Here is a 15,879-nt window from a genome sequence, read left to right as displayed (position 1 = left end):
CACTTTCCCATTCTCACGCTATCCCTCCTGTCTTAGCTGAGCTTAGGAGGACCTGGAATCTCGCCTGGCTGCCCTTCCCAGCACTCTTCCCGGCAGGGTGATAGCACAGCCATGGCACTGATGCTTGTGTAGGCTGGGGCTGCATGGGCCAAGAAGCTGGGCAGGAAGAGTAGGAATGGCTGGAGCCTGGGCCCTCCACAGACACGGGATGCGGCTGCAGTCAGGGTGCTGCATGCAGGACGCTGCTCCAGGCCCTCGTCCCAAACAGGCCCATGCCAGCCATGGTTGAGATGGGAGATGCGGCCGGGCCGCGCCTGCCACTCCCACCGCCTGTGCTGCCTCTCCCTCGAGATGAGCCGCATTAATATTTCACACCCAGCCAGTTTTCTCACACGTTTTGCATTTCCGTGTTTAAGATGGTATTTACATATTCATGGGCTTTTTAATAAGTTTTCATTGTTAGGGGAAGTAGAATAGCATGAAATGTGAGACTCCCCCTTCTATTCAAGCTCTGGAAACATCCTTCATCCCCAAACGAAATGAGTTTCTGAGCAGTAGGTTCTACAGTTGTTGCTGTGGCAGGATTGTTCCAGAAGTCAGTGGGTTCCAGTGGCTGAGGACCCTCCCCTGGGCCACCCTGGGTTCGGCGCGTCAGCTGGCTGGGGCTGCGGTGGGCAGTCTGCCGGCCAGACCTGGCGCTCCTCTGTGGGTTGGGGCTGCTGTTGCCCCCTTGCCCTTCTTCAGGAGGAGAAATAGAAGGTAGACGAGACTCCTCACTGTGGAAGTGGCTGCGCTTCACCGAAGTCCAGCTGCAGCTTCTGGTGTCGGGGTGGGTCTAAGCTGTTCCCAGGTGTACTGCGCCTTCCTCCCTCTTCCTCCTCCTCCTCCCCTCAGGTCCTCGATGTCTCTGTGTGTGCACCACTGCGCTGGCTGGGCCTGGCACTGCGCCAAGACCCCCACCCCTGTCAGATGGGGCATGTCCTGGCTGCTGTCCCTGGGTTTGGCTCTGCTGCTGTCGTCTCACAGTCTTGGGCTCTGGTCTGTTGCCAGGGGGTTTCCTCACCCTGGCGTAGGTACTTCAGGGACCAATGGTGGGGCCAGGCTAGAGATGTCCCAGTGCCACAGCTATGGCTGAGGGGAGTCAGATCCTTCTGGCTAAGGGCAAAGTGCTCTTTAATGGGGGTTGCTGTTATCAAGGAGTGGGCTCTGCGGTCCTGCTGACCCGGCTGCTACTGACTGAGGGACTGATTTGCTTCTATGGCTGACCTTAATTTCCTCAACTGTAACAAATGTTTAATCTCATCCATGTAGGGTTTCTTTGAACCTTGTATGTAACCAACCAGCTGCTGTTGAGTCAACTCTGACTGATGGCAACCCCATGTGTATCAGGGTAGAATTGTGTTCCACAGGGTTTTCATGGCTTATTTTTCAGAAGTAGATCACCAGGCCTTTCTTCCAAGGCATCCCTGGGGAAACTTGAACCTCCAACCTATCAGTTAGCAGCACAGTACTTTAGCCATTTGCACCACCCAGGGATTCTGCCTTGTATGTAAACCAAAAAAATCCAAACCTACTGCTTTTGAATGGATTTCAACTCATAGTGACTCCATGTGACAGAGTAGAACTGCCCTATACGATTTTCTTGGCTGTCATCTTTACAGAAGCAGATTGCCAGGCCTTTCTTCCATGGCACCTCGGGTTGGGTTTGAAATACCAACCGTTTGGTTAGCAGTCAAGCACTTAACCATTGTGCCACCAGGCCTCCTTTACCTTGTATGTGTAAAAAAAAAAAAAAAAAAGTAGGTGCTAAATAAATGTCATTTCAATCTCTGACTTGGTTGCTGGGAACCAGATTGCTTTCAGCAAAAGGAGGTGGGACCATGTGTTTCAGGGGCTTTAGTACTGGCGGTGGCCTGGGCAGGTCCTCGTTTGTATTCTTGCCCCTGACTGGAGTTGTCTTAACCAGCCGGAAATACGTTCACACTCTGAACTGCCACCTCTTCATGTGTTTTTCCCTCAATTTTGTCAGTAAAATCTTTTTTTTTTCCTCAGAGCTCTTCAGGGTCAAGTAATTCTCTCCCTGGCCACTTGGCACAGTGGCTGCCCACTTCATGAGGCATAGAGGGCTCCAGAATTTGGCTGTGCCTGTGGGGAACAGTTGTGCCTCATGTCGGCTGAAGCACCGACAGCCAAGCAGGGCTGGAGAGGCCAGCTGAGGCCGAGATAGAAGCGGGCTGAATTATTAGATGTTCGTGTGAGAGAGAGGAGGCCGCACTCTGGGCCACTGTGTCCCCATTCCCTTTTTCTTCCATTTCGGAACCTGTGTTCAGCTTTCCTACATTCTCTCTCCCTCCACAATGGTGGCTTTCAAACCTAAAATTGAAATGGAGCTGTAGTGACCCCCCTCAGTCATGCTTGAATGCCTCAGGCAGCCATGTGTCTTAGGGGCCACAGTGCAGGGCAGGCAACAGCCCTGCGTCTTGTTAGCTGTGTGACCTTGGTCATGCGGCTTAGTGCCTCTGTCCCTGGGGTCCCGTTGGGTGGTGCCTTCTGCAGGGGGTCACCCTTGCCATCATCATTGTCGATTCATGGAAATGAGGGGTGTCCCCCATGCTGCCCACATTGTGCTGACCATCCGGTGAATGCGGAGGCCCCTTGATGGGAGGCAGGGGTCTGAGGTCAGTGTGGAGAGCCCTACCCTAAGGGGGCTTATAATGTAGTGTTATGAATTGTCTAAGTTCCTGAGGTGTGAGAACCAGGATCAGCACAATGCTGGTTCCTGTGAGGCAGAGGTCAGGTATATCTCCACCTTCCCACTTCTCCAGTATTTCTGACACCAGCCACTCCCCCTACAGCACGCTCTACTTCTCAGTTGGGTTCAATAATTCATTGTAACGGCCATATAGAACTCAGGCTGCACTTATAGTTATGTGGTTTATTAGGGAAGTAACAGGCTACAACTCAGGGTCAGAATCAACTTGGAAGTAACAGGAACAACTTGGGATCAGGGTCAGGAAGCACACAGGTGAGATCTGGAAGGTTCCCCAAAGTGGAGAGCACATCCCTCCCTTCTTTAGTGCAGGACAGCTTCTGACCATGGTAGCTCTCTCAGCTGTTCTCTGCCATCCGGCCTCTCCACCACTAACTGGCCCAGCTTGCAACCAGTATAGCAGCTTTGGGACCACACTGCTTCCACCTGGCTTTGCTTCTCTGCCAGCCTAGATCTTAGCTGGCAGCTTTCTCAGTTTTAGCCTTTTTTACCAGGCCTGGGAGGGGTTTCCATGTCCCAAAGGACATGCTCCCTTCCGCAAGGCAAGAGGCCACATAAAGGAACTCATTGCCCCAGAGAGCTGTACTGGAGGTCGTGCCTACTTCAGGCCACTGTCCAGCCTGTCTGCAGTGGCATGGGGGGCTGTGCCTCTAGAGGGTGGCCAGGAGACCTGGGTGTCACCACATACCAGCCCTTCCTCCACCTGGGGACGAGATGGTGTTGACCAGCTGTCACTGTGGCCCCAGTGCTGGGTAGGGCAAGAGATGACCTGAGCAGGTTGCAAAAGGAAACGAGAGGGAGGTACATAGAGTTGTGTGAGATCCTTGCATCTCGTTTGAGGTTCAGAAGAGTAATGTGTGCCTGCTACTCTGTGATGCTTCTGCTAGGGAATAGGGAATGCCTTACTGTCATGGATTGAATTGTGCCCCCCCCAAAATATCTTTTGACTTGGCTAGTTCATGATTTCCTTGTACGATTGTCTACCATTTTATCATGTTGTGATTTCCCTATGTGTTGTAAATCGTATCACTATGATGTAGTGAGATGGATTAGTGGCAGTTGTATTGATGAAGTCTCTAAGATTAGATAGTGTCTTAAACCAATCTCTTTTGAGATATAAAAGAAGCGAGCAGAGGGACACGGGGATCTCATACCACCAAGAAAGCAGCACTAGGAGGAGAGCATGTCCTTTGGATCTGAGGTTCCTGCACTGAGATGCTCCCAGACCAAGAGAAGAGTGACACATCACAACAACCTTCCTCCAGAGCTGACTGAGAGATAAAGCCTTCCCCTGGAGCCAGCACCCTGAATTCGAACTTCTAGCCCACTGGACTGTGATAGAATAAACTTCTCTGTGTTAAAGCCATCCACTTGTGGTATTACTGTTACAGCAGCACTAGATGCCTAAGACATCCACACAGCACCCCAAAGAGAGAAACGCTACCTGGAGAGAACAGGGTACCTGGCTCTGCCACCCTGTGGAAACGCACAGAAGCTTCTCTGCTGGCCCCCAAAAGGTGGTATTGGAATCTAGATTTCCTTAAACAGTGGGAAAAACGCAAAGAATTGTGTAATATCTGAATGTTGATTATTGTTTTAAGAAAAGATTGAAGGGGGCAGGGAAGGGAGCCCTTTACTTGGTGCCTTGAAATGTCTGTTTCTTTATTTGTTTTAAAGGAGTTAGCAGGAGGGCAGCCCAGCTTAGAGCACACCCACCTCTGTGGCAGGTGCCTGAGCAGATGGTCAGAGCGCTTCAGATGGCTGCCTGACAAGACTGGGAGTCGATCCTATGGTGGGGCCCTGACATAGTCCCATGTGTGTGGGGTCCTGGATGTGCTGGGGCCCTGGACATGTTGGGGTCCTAGATGTACTAGGGTGCTGGATGCAGAGCCCTGGGCACCGTGGAACCCCAGATGTGTTGGGGTTCTAGACATGGTAGGTTCCCGAATGCATTGAAACCCTGGATGTGTTGGTGCCGTGGGCACGGGGCCCTAGATGTATTGGGTCCCTGGATGTGTTGGGGCCCTTGGCGTGGTGGGGTGTCCTGGGCTTATTGGAGTTCTAGACATAGTGAGGTCCTGGATGCATCAGGGCTGGGATGAGTTGGGGCCCTGGGTGGGGGGGTCTTGGTTTCCAAGCCCAGCCTCAGACTCAGCACTTTGGAGTCTGGAGCCTCCATCTGTGGAAGCTCAAATAGGTGTCACGTGGACACTACCTCCAAGCTCCCAGTCACTTTGTGGGAACTTTACCAGCCCTGAGTCCCAGAATACCCTGCTCAGCCGTGATGCCCAGCCAGCAGCAGCTTGTTCTGGAGAACAAGCCCAAGAAAACATACATATCGATCCTCCGTGGACAAGGGCAGGGAGCTGCTTTTTAGCTTGAGGTGCAATCAGGTACACTTTTCTGCATGGCCGGCAAAGCATGAAATGAGCTGCCCTCCCCCTCAGCCATTCAGAGCCTGTCAGAGGGGACACAGTTTCGGGTAGCTGCAGGTGCCTCTTTCTCTGAGGTCAGGCTGGGCCTGGCCATGGGGTCTGCTCAGTGTACTTGGCCAGGTCCAGCACCCTTGGGGTGCTGGTGTGGCTGTGTCAGATAGGTGGGGCACACTGGTCTGAGAGCGGGCATTTTATCACCCATTTAAGGGGCTTGTGCTGTGTCCAGTACTTCCGAGGGGTCCTCTAGGCCCTCCTCACAGCTGTACGAAGTGGAGCAGGGTCAGAGTGGCAATGGTGCCCAGAATGTGACATGTATTACCCCCCTGGCCTCGTGCTTGCCTGCCTGTCAGTGTACCTCCCTCTAACTGTAGTTACCTAAGGTCACGTGCCCCCCCCAGAGTCTAGATGTGACTTGGGGTGTCTGTCCCCATAACCTGGCCTCTCTGCTTGCGCTGCCTTTCTGGGCAGTGCTCTTCAAGGCTGGCTTGCCTAAGCTTGCCTCTTCGGGTCATGAGACCCCCATTCCTGACTGTTATTTTTTTCAGTACTGTATCAGAGGACCGTGGTTTGGCCGAGTCTGCAGGAGGTGTGGCACTGACTTGGCTGTGGCGGGCAGTGCTGATTAGGCCTGACCCATCCTGAGGGCGTGTCTGTCCCTCACTGGACTTTGCTTCCAAGAGTTTGAAAGAAACGGGAAGTATGATCCCTGCCCATCCTGTGAATCACTTGTTGTCTATTGCTGTCAGGTCGGACCCTGACTCACTGGACTCCACATGTGCAGAGTAGAACTGCAGTCCGTGGGGTTTTCAAGCCTGTGAACTTTTAGAAGCAGATCACCAGGCGTTTCTTCTGAGGTGCCTCTGGGTGGACTTGAGCTTCCAGCCTTTTGGTGAGCAGCTGTGCGAGTTCACCATTTCTACCACCTAGGGACTCCAGTTGGGAGGAAACCAAAATAACCAAACCCATTGCCGTCAAGTCGATTCCTACTCATGACAGCCCCATGTGACAGAGCAGCCCTGTGCTCCCTGGGGTTTTCAAGGCCGTGACCTTCCCAAAGCAGATTGCCAGGCTTGTTTTCCGAGGGGTTTACCAACCTTTAGTTTAGTAGTTGAGTGCTAACCATTTGTGCCTCCCACCCAGCAACCCCGTAAATCAGTCAGAACGGGAGAGGGCTGAAATGTGTGGCCCCAGTCCTGGCTGCGCTTCCTAAATGCTGGGACCTCACTGGTACACAGGCCTTGGGGGAGTTGTGTGGGGACACCCTGAGGGTGTAGGTCTTTGGACCTCACCTGCAGAGGCTCAGATCCAGGGCTTTCTGCTGAGTCCATTCTACCTCTCTCAGTACACAGTCACTCACGTTCATCCTGAGTGCAGATAGAACTGTCCTTCCTCATGAGTCTGCACCTTTCCTGGCAGTGTGGAGAAATGAAAGCGCTCTGTCCTGAGTGCCTGCTGGCCCCACTAGTGTGGGTAATCACTTCTCCCTGTTAAAGCCATCTTCCTGGCCCCTGACATCTGAGCTCCTTCCCCGTGTGATTTGAGGTGTGTGTGGCCCTCAGGCCTGTGTAGGGATAAGGGGGTTTGGGTGCGAGTGGCCCCATCTTGTGACCAGAGTGTCAGCAGCCTGGTGTTTGGTAGAGCGGCACTGTTGGGACAGCCACGATCCATGGTGAGGGCGACTGTCACGTTTTGTTGGGCTTCCCAGCCCCTGCATCCCTGTCAGCTCCAACAGCCAGTGAAAGAGAGGTGCTGGGGATGGGAAGCCGGAGGGCTTTCTGGAGATGAGCATGGTATCTGAGAGGGGACATCCCTGAGCCATTGGGCTGTGGGGTCCTCCACATCACACCTGAGGCCCCACCCCGGGCAGTCCTGCGTACTCAGACCCCAGTTTTGTGAGCACAGTTGTGGGGGGGATAGTGAGGAGAACTGGAGCCCCAGGGCCTTCAGTGGTGTGCCTGATGTCCCCTGGGACTGGGCTCAGCAGGGAAGGAGAAAAACTGCACTTTGAATTTTAAGTTGATTTGAATTCCTTTCAATTTAACAATTCTGAGCTGCTCCTTATCTGCACCTGGTAGAGAGCCCGGTTGTTTGGGCTCCACTCGTTGCTCTGCTAATTTTATTGTCTTTCCATATTTTTTGCCATAAATGTAACAGGTTTTATTATGTTTAAGTCATTTTTAATATGGCCTTCCATAAAAAGCTAGAGAAACAACGGGCAGTATTCCTTCTTTGCCAGGCCAGGACACTGGCCCCTTCCATTGGGAAGCGTTTGGGCCCGGAGTGCCCTAGGAGGGTTTGGAATGCCACTCCCTGGTTTGTGTACTTGGTCCACCCCTGGGGATGTGTAGGGGCTGCTCCCTTTTCTGAAGCTTATCGTTCAGTGGGAAAGAGGAGACCCACCTCTACATTTTGGGACATCCCAGAGAGAAGCTGCATCTGTGTGGGGCTTGCAGTCTGGGCTCACGCCCCCTGCCTGGTGTGGAGAGAGCAGAGGGGCTATGGACAGGGCTGTGGGGACCTGGGCAGGGGAGGGTTTGGGGAGTTGGGCTTGATGATAGGGCTTCAAGGGAGGCTTTGTCATGGTTCGGGTGAGGGGAGGACATTTGACAATGTGGTGTCCAATGGGACAGTTGCCGAGGGAAGGCCCCGGGGATCTCATGGTGGAGAGACCCTTTCCCGGAACTCCCCAGTTCTGCTCTGCCGCTCTCCAAAGAAGCCTCCGGGACTTCATGGGACTCTGAGGGAGGAGAGATGCTCTGAGGTGGCTGTGGTCCTGCTCTGTCAGGCATACGATGCTCGCCCATCCCCAGGGAAGCATCTTCCCCACCCGTAGCAGGGCTCTGGGGATCCCTCTGTGCCCGCCTGCCTGCCCCTCTGACTGGGCGCAGTGAGCACTGTCCTCTCCTTGTGTGCAGACAGGGCTGTCAGCTGGAGCCAGTCCTCCGACGCGCCCCCCCACCACAGGCCTGAGACTTGTCTCTTCTTTGTGCTCAGAAACATTTGTTTTCCAGCCTGCAAAGGGAGAAGGAGCCACAGCCCAGCTCTGTGTCTGTCTTGCTTGTCTTCCCTGGTGAAGGGGATGCCTCATGTGCTCAGACGGCCCTGCAGGGACAGAGCGGCCACGGTCTTATCTCCTCATGTGAGGGGAGCGCTTGGGGTCTCGGGCCCCAAGTTTTCACGAACAATTTGACTTTGAAGAGCAGATGTTTCCCTCAGATATGTTGCTCTTGGGAAGTGATGGGTTCACCACGCACGTGGGAGGGACATCGCCGAAGGGATGGTCACCACAGAGAGCCCCTCAAGCTGCTTTTGGCTCCCCGTGCTAACACCCTGGGGACCAACCTTTCTTCTTCCACACCTGTTAGGCGCAGTCGGACATTGTGACAGGTGGATATCCCCTCAGGTATCTCATTTTGCTCTCTCTCCTCCTCACCCTGCCCCCCAGCCGCTTGTCTCTGCCTGATCCATCAGTGCTGTCTGGCGGCATGGCCTCATTGGCCCACTTGGTGGTGAAGTGAGTGTCCGGATCCTGCCAGGCTGTCGTGGAGCCATGGTGGCTCCTGTCTCTGCTCTTTTCAGCTGTCGAGCGCTGTCCCCTGGCTCTGGGCCTGGGAGGGAGATCAGAGCACTGCCCGCTTACAGATCCGATTTCCCCCACGGCAGGGGCTTGTCAACAGTCTCCACCATGGGGCCGGGGCTGGCGGGGGCGGGTGGGGGTGGACATGCCGCCTCTGCTCTGGCTACTTGATCAGTGCAGTGGCCGTCTGCTCTCTCCTGTGGTCCAGACCCCTCAGATAAGTGCCGCCCTTCAGAGGTGTGGCTGGGAGAGCACATGTCTGCCCCTGGGAGGGAGGTGACTGCAGTGGGTCTGAGTGCAGGAACAAGGCTGGGCCATCCTTCTGTCCTGACAAGGGAGTGCCCTGTGCAGCTACATGGGCTCAAGGCAGGACTGGACCCTCTGCAGGCTGTCTAGGTCCATCTGCTGTAGGTACAGTGCCGAAACCTGTATGGCAGACAGGACAGGTCTCAGGCTTGTGGCCCAGGAGTGACATCTGTGCAGAAACAGGGGTGCTATGGGCCACGCCCACCCACATCCAGAGCTGTGTGGTGGTATGATTGCAGGCAGGCCACATCCTTCCCTGCCCAAGCTTACTGTGCTCTGTGGTGTCTGCTTGGCCCCTCACATGGTGTCTCCATGCAGGGCCTCTCGACGAAGTGACCCCCACGACAGGATTTGCAAGCAAGAAGCAGCCATTTCAAGTTATCCTTGTCATTTTCTGGAAACAGTCTTCGTAGCTTTGCTGTTTATGACTCTGTTCCTGATGTGGTCACTGACTTCATGGCCAGCTCGGTTTGATGTGCAGGCTTCTGGCTCTGGGTGCGGGCGGAACAGCTCAGGGTGCGGAAGTGAGTCTGGGATCCGAGGACTCCATGGGAGATGTGTGGATAGAGCAATTATTTGGCATCATGAAGCCCAAATGGGTCTGGAGCAAGGGGTCCTGGGTTTAGCAGCTTCTGAGCTCTGCACAGAGGACGAGCGGGCAGCTGCTGTCAGACCCTGTGCCGGAGTTCAGTTAGAACTAGTGTGAGCAACAAGGCTTTCTGCCTACTGAGACCCCTGTGCCTTGGGGTCCTGGATCTGTGGCGGGCAGTTGTTGCAGTACAATGCAAGGCTGCATGGCTGGATGCTCCCCAGTTCAGATGGTCCTGGCAGGTCTGCTTCTCTCTGTCCTTGGCTATGTGGCCTTTGATGCTGTTGGGAATGGGCCTTGCACCCTGCGGATGTGCCCATCCCCCAGGGGCCTTTTCTCTCACCCCCGGGTCTGTGAGGCCCACAGTGACCAGCCTCTTCTCTAGGCATCCCCAGCTTGGAGTGGCCTTTGTGGGCATGGTGGAGACAGGCGATGTCCCTGGGGGTCTTGAGCCTCTATGAATGGGTACAAGAGTGCCTTCCCCCATTCTCTGCCCTCCTTCCCATATTCCTCTCTTGGAGAACGGGGCAGCCACCCTCTCCCCACCTGAACCAGGTCCTCAGGGTCACTGCCGTACTCTCTGTCCCCCAGCTTTGAGGTTCTGGCCCCTGGGCGTGCCTTGTCCAAGGCCACTTCTCTCAGCCTCTCTGCATTCTCCCTGGACACAGCCAGTGGGGCCCTTCTGAAAGGCATATCTGATTTTGTCATCCCTGCTTCCAGCCCTGTTGTTTCTCTATTGCTCTCAGGATGAAACCCCAAACCTTCAACAAGTGTCCAGACTACCTCATGCAAGGTACCCAGCCTTACCTCTTGCAGGCCTGCCTTCCCAGCCCAGGCTGGGCCCTGCACATTTGAGGTCTGAGCATAGACATCCTGCTCCCCACGTTCCATGCCCTCTGCTCTGTCTCCCAGGCTCCTGCGGCCTCTCTGTTGACCCCTCTTACAGCTCTGCCTGCCATCCACATGTGTAGTCACCCCCCGACACTGCAGATACTTAGAGGGTGGAGGGTTTGTGTTCCCACTTTGAACAAAGGGCTTGGGCCCCTCCTATCAGCACTGAAGAGGATTAGCAGGAACATAAGACCTAGGCCTGTGGCACCACTCTAGGACACAAGGCACAACTGTCCACACAAGAGGGTCAGTGGGATGCCCCTTGGGGCGGAGGGCTCAGCTGTCCTCTCCAGACTCACACCATCTCCCCTTGGGGGGGCCCTTGGCTTGCCTTTCCACCTCGGAGACCATCACTCAGGTGGACAGCTTTATTATTACAGGTCCTTAGTATTAATTCACCATTCTTTGAAAGGCCCTATTAAACGCACAGTAACACCATCTATCAGCTGGTTTGCCCAGCAGTGTGAAGCTAGGGCTATTTATTTTGAGGCCTGGGGTTTCTAATGAAGCCAGAGCCCAAGTGGGTAGTTGGGGAGCTTGCCAAGGCAGTGATCTGACATGGGGCCGACAATGGGCTTAGACAGCCTGAGCGGTGGTTCTTCACTTCTCTGTGGGAGCTGCTGATTCAGTCTGCTTGTCCATCCTCAGACATCCTCCTGGGCCTCCTTTCAGCGTGTTTTCCAAGCAGAGTTGTATGGTGAATGTTGAACAGAAAAACCTCAAAGAGCCCACACACGTGGTTTTTTTTGTCTCGTAGTAAAGATCTGCGCACATTTACTGGGGACCAGAAGCCCCGCTGTCAAGCCAGCAACTGCCCAGGGCTCAGCTGGTGGTAGACTGGGAGAGGGGTTTCTGCCCCGGGAGCTTGAGGCTGATAACCGGGCACCTGCATCTACTAATGTGTGTCTCTGCTCACCTTCGAGTGTGTTGTGAGTGCCTTTGCCTACTCATGTGACAGTGACATTTGAAGCTGCCCATTTGGTGGCCTTTTTGAGGTCTAGTCTTTTTTTTTTATTTCAATAATTTATTTTATTTTATCATGGCCGTTGAGAATATATATAGCAGAACATACACCAACTCAACAATTTCTACATCTACCATTCAGTAACACCGATTACATTTTTGAAGTTGTGCAGCTGTTCTCACCTTCCTTTTCTGAATTGTTCCTCCCTCATTAACACAAACTCAGACTGTCCCCTAAGCTTCCAGTGTAACCTTTTGAGTTGCTCTTGTTGAGCTCATCCCATACAGATCTTTAAAAGAGCACAATGCTCAGGGCATTAATTGATATCATAGCTGATATCAGATGGATCTTGGCTGAAAGCAGAGAGTACCAAAAAGATGTTTACCTGTGTTTTATTGACTATACAAAGGCATTCAGCTGTGTGGATCATAACAAATTATGGATAACATTGTGAAGAATGGGAATTCCAGAACACTTAATTGTGCTCATTTGGAACCTGTTCACAGACCAAGAGACAGTTGTTTGAACAAAACAGGGGAATACTGCATGGTTTAAAATCAGTAAAGGTGTGCGTCAGGGTTGTGTCCTTTCACCATACTTATTCAGTCTGTATCTTGAGCAAATAACCCAAGAAGCTGGACTGTATGAAGAAGAATGTGGCATCAGGATTCGAGGAAGACTCATTAACAACCTGCAATATGCAGATGACACAACCTTGCTTGCTGGAAGCGAAGAGGACTTGAGCACTTGAAGCACTTACTGATGAAGATGAAAAACTACAGCCTTCAATATGGATTACACGTCAACGTAAAGAAAACAAAAATCCTCACAACTGGACCAATAAGCCACATCATGTTAAATGGAGAAAATATTGAAGTTGTCAAGGATTTCATTTTACTTGTATCTGCGGTCAACACCTGTGGAAGTAGTAGTCAAGAAATCAAACGACATATTGCATTGGGCAAATCTGCTTCAAAAGACCTCTTTAAAGCATTATAAAGTGAAGATATCATTTTGAGGACTAAGACGTGCCTGACCCAAGCTATCGTATTTTCTGTCGCCTCATATGCATGTGAAAGCTGGACAATGAATAAGGCAGACTGAAGAAGAATTAATGCCTTTGAATTGCAGTGTTGAGGAAGAATATTGAATATACCGTGGACTTCCAGAAGAATGAACATATCTGTCCTGGAAGGAGTACAGCCAGAATGCTCCTTAGAAGCAAGGATGGTGAGACTTCGTCTCATGTACTTTGGACATACTATCAGGAGGGACCAGCCCCTGGATAAAGATATCATGCTTGGTAAAAGAGGAAGCAAAAAAGAGGAAGACACTCAATGCGATGAATTGACACAGTGGCTGCAGCAATGGGGCTTGAACATAGCAACAATTGTGAGGATGGTGCAGGACCGGGCAGTGTTTTGTTCTGTTGTGCATAGGGTTGCTCAATGGCACCTAACAACAATAACATTGTTTGGTTTAAAGAAGACTTCAGAGGATATTTTTGGTTTAAAGTTCAAGGTTTAAAGATTTCCTCAGGGTAATAGTTTTAGGGATTCATCCAGCCTCTGTGGCTCCACCATGTCTGAATCCCATGAGATTTTGAAATCCAACTCTGCATTTTCCCCCTTTGGTTTAGGATTCTTCTGTGGAATCTTTGATCAAAGGTTTCAGTCTTTTTACTGTTGGACCCATGAATGGGGGGCCTTTTCTAGGAGGGTTTCAGTCTATTGTGGCCCTTGAAGCCCTCCCGTACATCCACTGTTGGCTTTCGGCTCCCTCTCAGGTCCTTATCTCAGTGGTCCTAACAGTAGCTCTGGGTGGTGGGAGCAAGGGTGTTGTCCCCTCCTGGGGCAAGGAGTCTGGGTGCAGTGACCTCCTTGAGGCCACACAGCCAGTGAGTCAGGCCACATCCAGCGCTTTCTGCCCAAGTGGAGCTCCTTTCTGGGAGAAGCAGCCCAGGATGTCATTCCTCTACGCAAGTCTTCCCACTACCATTGCTGTCATCCATGGGCCGTGAATGTCAGGAGGCCCAGGTGGCCTGTGCACTCATTGGCAAAGTGCTCAGGAGCCGAGTGCGGCTCGCTGTGGAACAGGTGCTTTGAGCTGACCTCCCAGGTGGGCTGTATTCCCAAGGCTGTAAAGCTGGACAAATGCCAGGAGCCACTCTTGACATTGTCTCCTTATTTTAACCTAAGAGCTGCCTATAAGAGACCCCAGGAAACGCTTAGAAGCAAAGGGTGGCACCCAGCCCAGGCCTAACAGCTTTTAGAGGGCTCACGTCGCTCAGCCTGTGGATGGGGCTTCACCGTTGCGGGGCGGGAGGGTGGCAGATCCTCGTCCTGTCCTATATGGGAGTCTCAGTTAAGGTGCCGCACTTCAGCGGGATTGTGGCTGGATCAACTTAGCCTAGCAGGCCTCGGCTCACCTGGAAGGCCGGAGACTCACGTATGTTCAGAGGGCATTCTAAAGGCCATGTCAGAGACACTATCCTAATAATACCGGTGGCAGCTCATTGAACAGACAGATGTGAGGGAGTCATTGCCTGCCTCTCCGAAGTGTCACCCACCAGGTGGACACCTGGTGCCGGGGAGCATGGGAGGACTTGTCAGGGTTGGGCTGGGCTCACTGAGAGCTGGGGAGGTTTCCCTCTTGTCTTCCGCCTAGGCCTGTGTTCCATCGTGTGGGTAACTGGGGCAAGTCCTGAGCCTGTTTCTGCTGTGGTAGCTCTGTGGTCACATCTGCCCATTGGCTGTCTTACCCTCCCTCCTTCCCACTCCTCAAATCGGCTGTCTTGTGCATGGAGGGCATGGCGGTAGTTCTGAGGGTGGCTTTCCTGCCTCATCATTTCCTTCTCATCTCCAGTGGCCTCCAGCCCACGCTCCTGTCCCCCTGAGCCTGGTTGGCATCCCTTCCATCCCCGTCCTGCCCTGCTGTCTTCCTGGGCCCTGCTGCCCACCCACTTGTCTGCAGAGCAGGGTGGGGAAGCCTGGTGCTCTGCGCCTGTCCCTGGCAGGGCTCCTCCTGCTCGCAGGCCCAGTCACCCCCCCCAGGGTGTCATCTGGGTGTCCTGTGAAGCTGTCCCATGAAATTTGGGCCTTATTGGCCCTGCCTTCTAGGTTGTTGTTGACCAGATGGGCCAGCACGTATGAGGCGCCAGTACCCAGTGGGCGCCTGGCCCACAGCAGGCTCCATCTGCAGAGAGGAGCCTGGCCTGTGGCATGCTCCCTGCAGAGGGCCTGAGACTGGCTCCTCCTCCACCTCCTCACCATGCTCTCTCCCTGGTGGGGCGGGCGGAGGGGGCACTGTAGTAGCTGGGGTGGGAGTGGGCTCCCCCTGTTAGTGGACATTCCCTCTGCTCGGGTAGGGGTCTGGGTAAACTGCAGGGCCGTGGGTGGGTCAGGGGTCACGGCCGTGGGCTACGGTGAGGACTGGCCTGTCTGCACAGGAGCCCCCAGTTCCAGAAGCTGGGGGGTGTTGGGTGTGGAGACATGGGCGCCAGCAGTGGGGATGAACCTTAGCACTTGTCTTGGCACAGCTAGAGTCAGGGATATGCATGGCCCTGTCCCCACCCTGGGCACTTACCCTGTGCCAGTGACTACACCCTTAGAGCCCCGGCTCTCAGTGTGGAGCTGTCAGGTCCTCAGAGGCTTTGGCTCGCTTCTGCCTGCTGGCCCTCATGCAGGACCTCCCACACTCCTTTCAGAGTCCTCTCACGGTCACCTGCCTCACTTGCTTTCAGCACTGTCACGCAGGTGTTGGTCCCCCTCCTCTTCCCTGGGCTTTGTGATTTGCGAGTTGTGCTTCATTGAGTAAGGGTTGTTGTGCACCCAGGCAGCCCCACGGCCCAGAGCTCTGGGCCTCCTCGATCAGAGGGGAGGAGACATATCTGCTGGGCCTGCTCCACCTTCAAGTCATGCCCATGGCTCTGCTGCAGGAGAGCCTGGGGTTCCCAGCCCTGTTGCCCTGTGGAAGGCGCGTGAGGGACTGTGGCTGGCTGAGGGGCTGTGGTGCAGGCACCTTCTGCCTCCTGGCTGCTCCACACCTTAACTGAAGACAAGTTGGAAGAGGCTTCTAGGAAGCAAGATGAGCAGGTACAAAGAACAGGAAAGTGGCTGGTGGCCAGGCATTGGCGGGCACAAGTATAGCCCCAGAGGCCTGTGCTTGTCCCAGGACCCTGGCCCAGCTGGTGGAGGACTCGCCCAGGGTATGAGGGACCTGTGTTCGGGCTGCTCACAGTCTTTGCTTGGCCCCTGGGGGACGTTGCCTGTGTATTTAGGCCTGGAGTCCCTCCTTCAGATCTCTATTCTCAGACCTGGGGGCCAGGCTGCCCCGTACCCTCAGCCT

The 15,879-nt window shown here is 53.8% G+C and overlaps 1 protein-coding gene across 4 annotated transcripts in view; it reads left to right on the top strand.

The window, feature by feature from the left end:
* The window catches only part of MAD1L1 (mitotic arrest deficient 1 like 1), a 448,177-nt gene that overhangs the window by 97,162 nt on the left and 335,136 nt on the right, over positions 1–15,879 (top strand). The gene's annotated exons all lie outside the window — the stretch shown is intronic.

This window comes from Elephas maximus, chromosome 12 (genome assembly GCF_024166365.1).
Source record: "Elephas maximus indicus isolate mEleMax1 chromosome 12, mEleMax1 primary haplotype, whole genome shotgun sequence".
Taxonomy (NCBI): domain Eukaryota; kingdom Metazoa; phylum Chordata; class Mammalia; order Proboscidea; family Elephantidae; genus Elephas; species Elephas maximus.
This window is presented reverse-complemented; position numbering and strand designations above follow the sequence as displayed.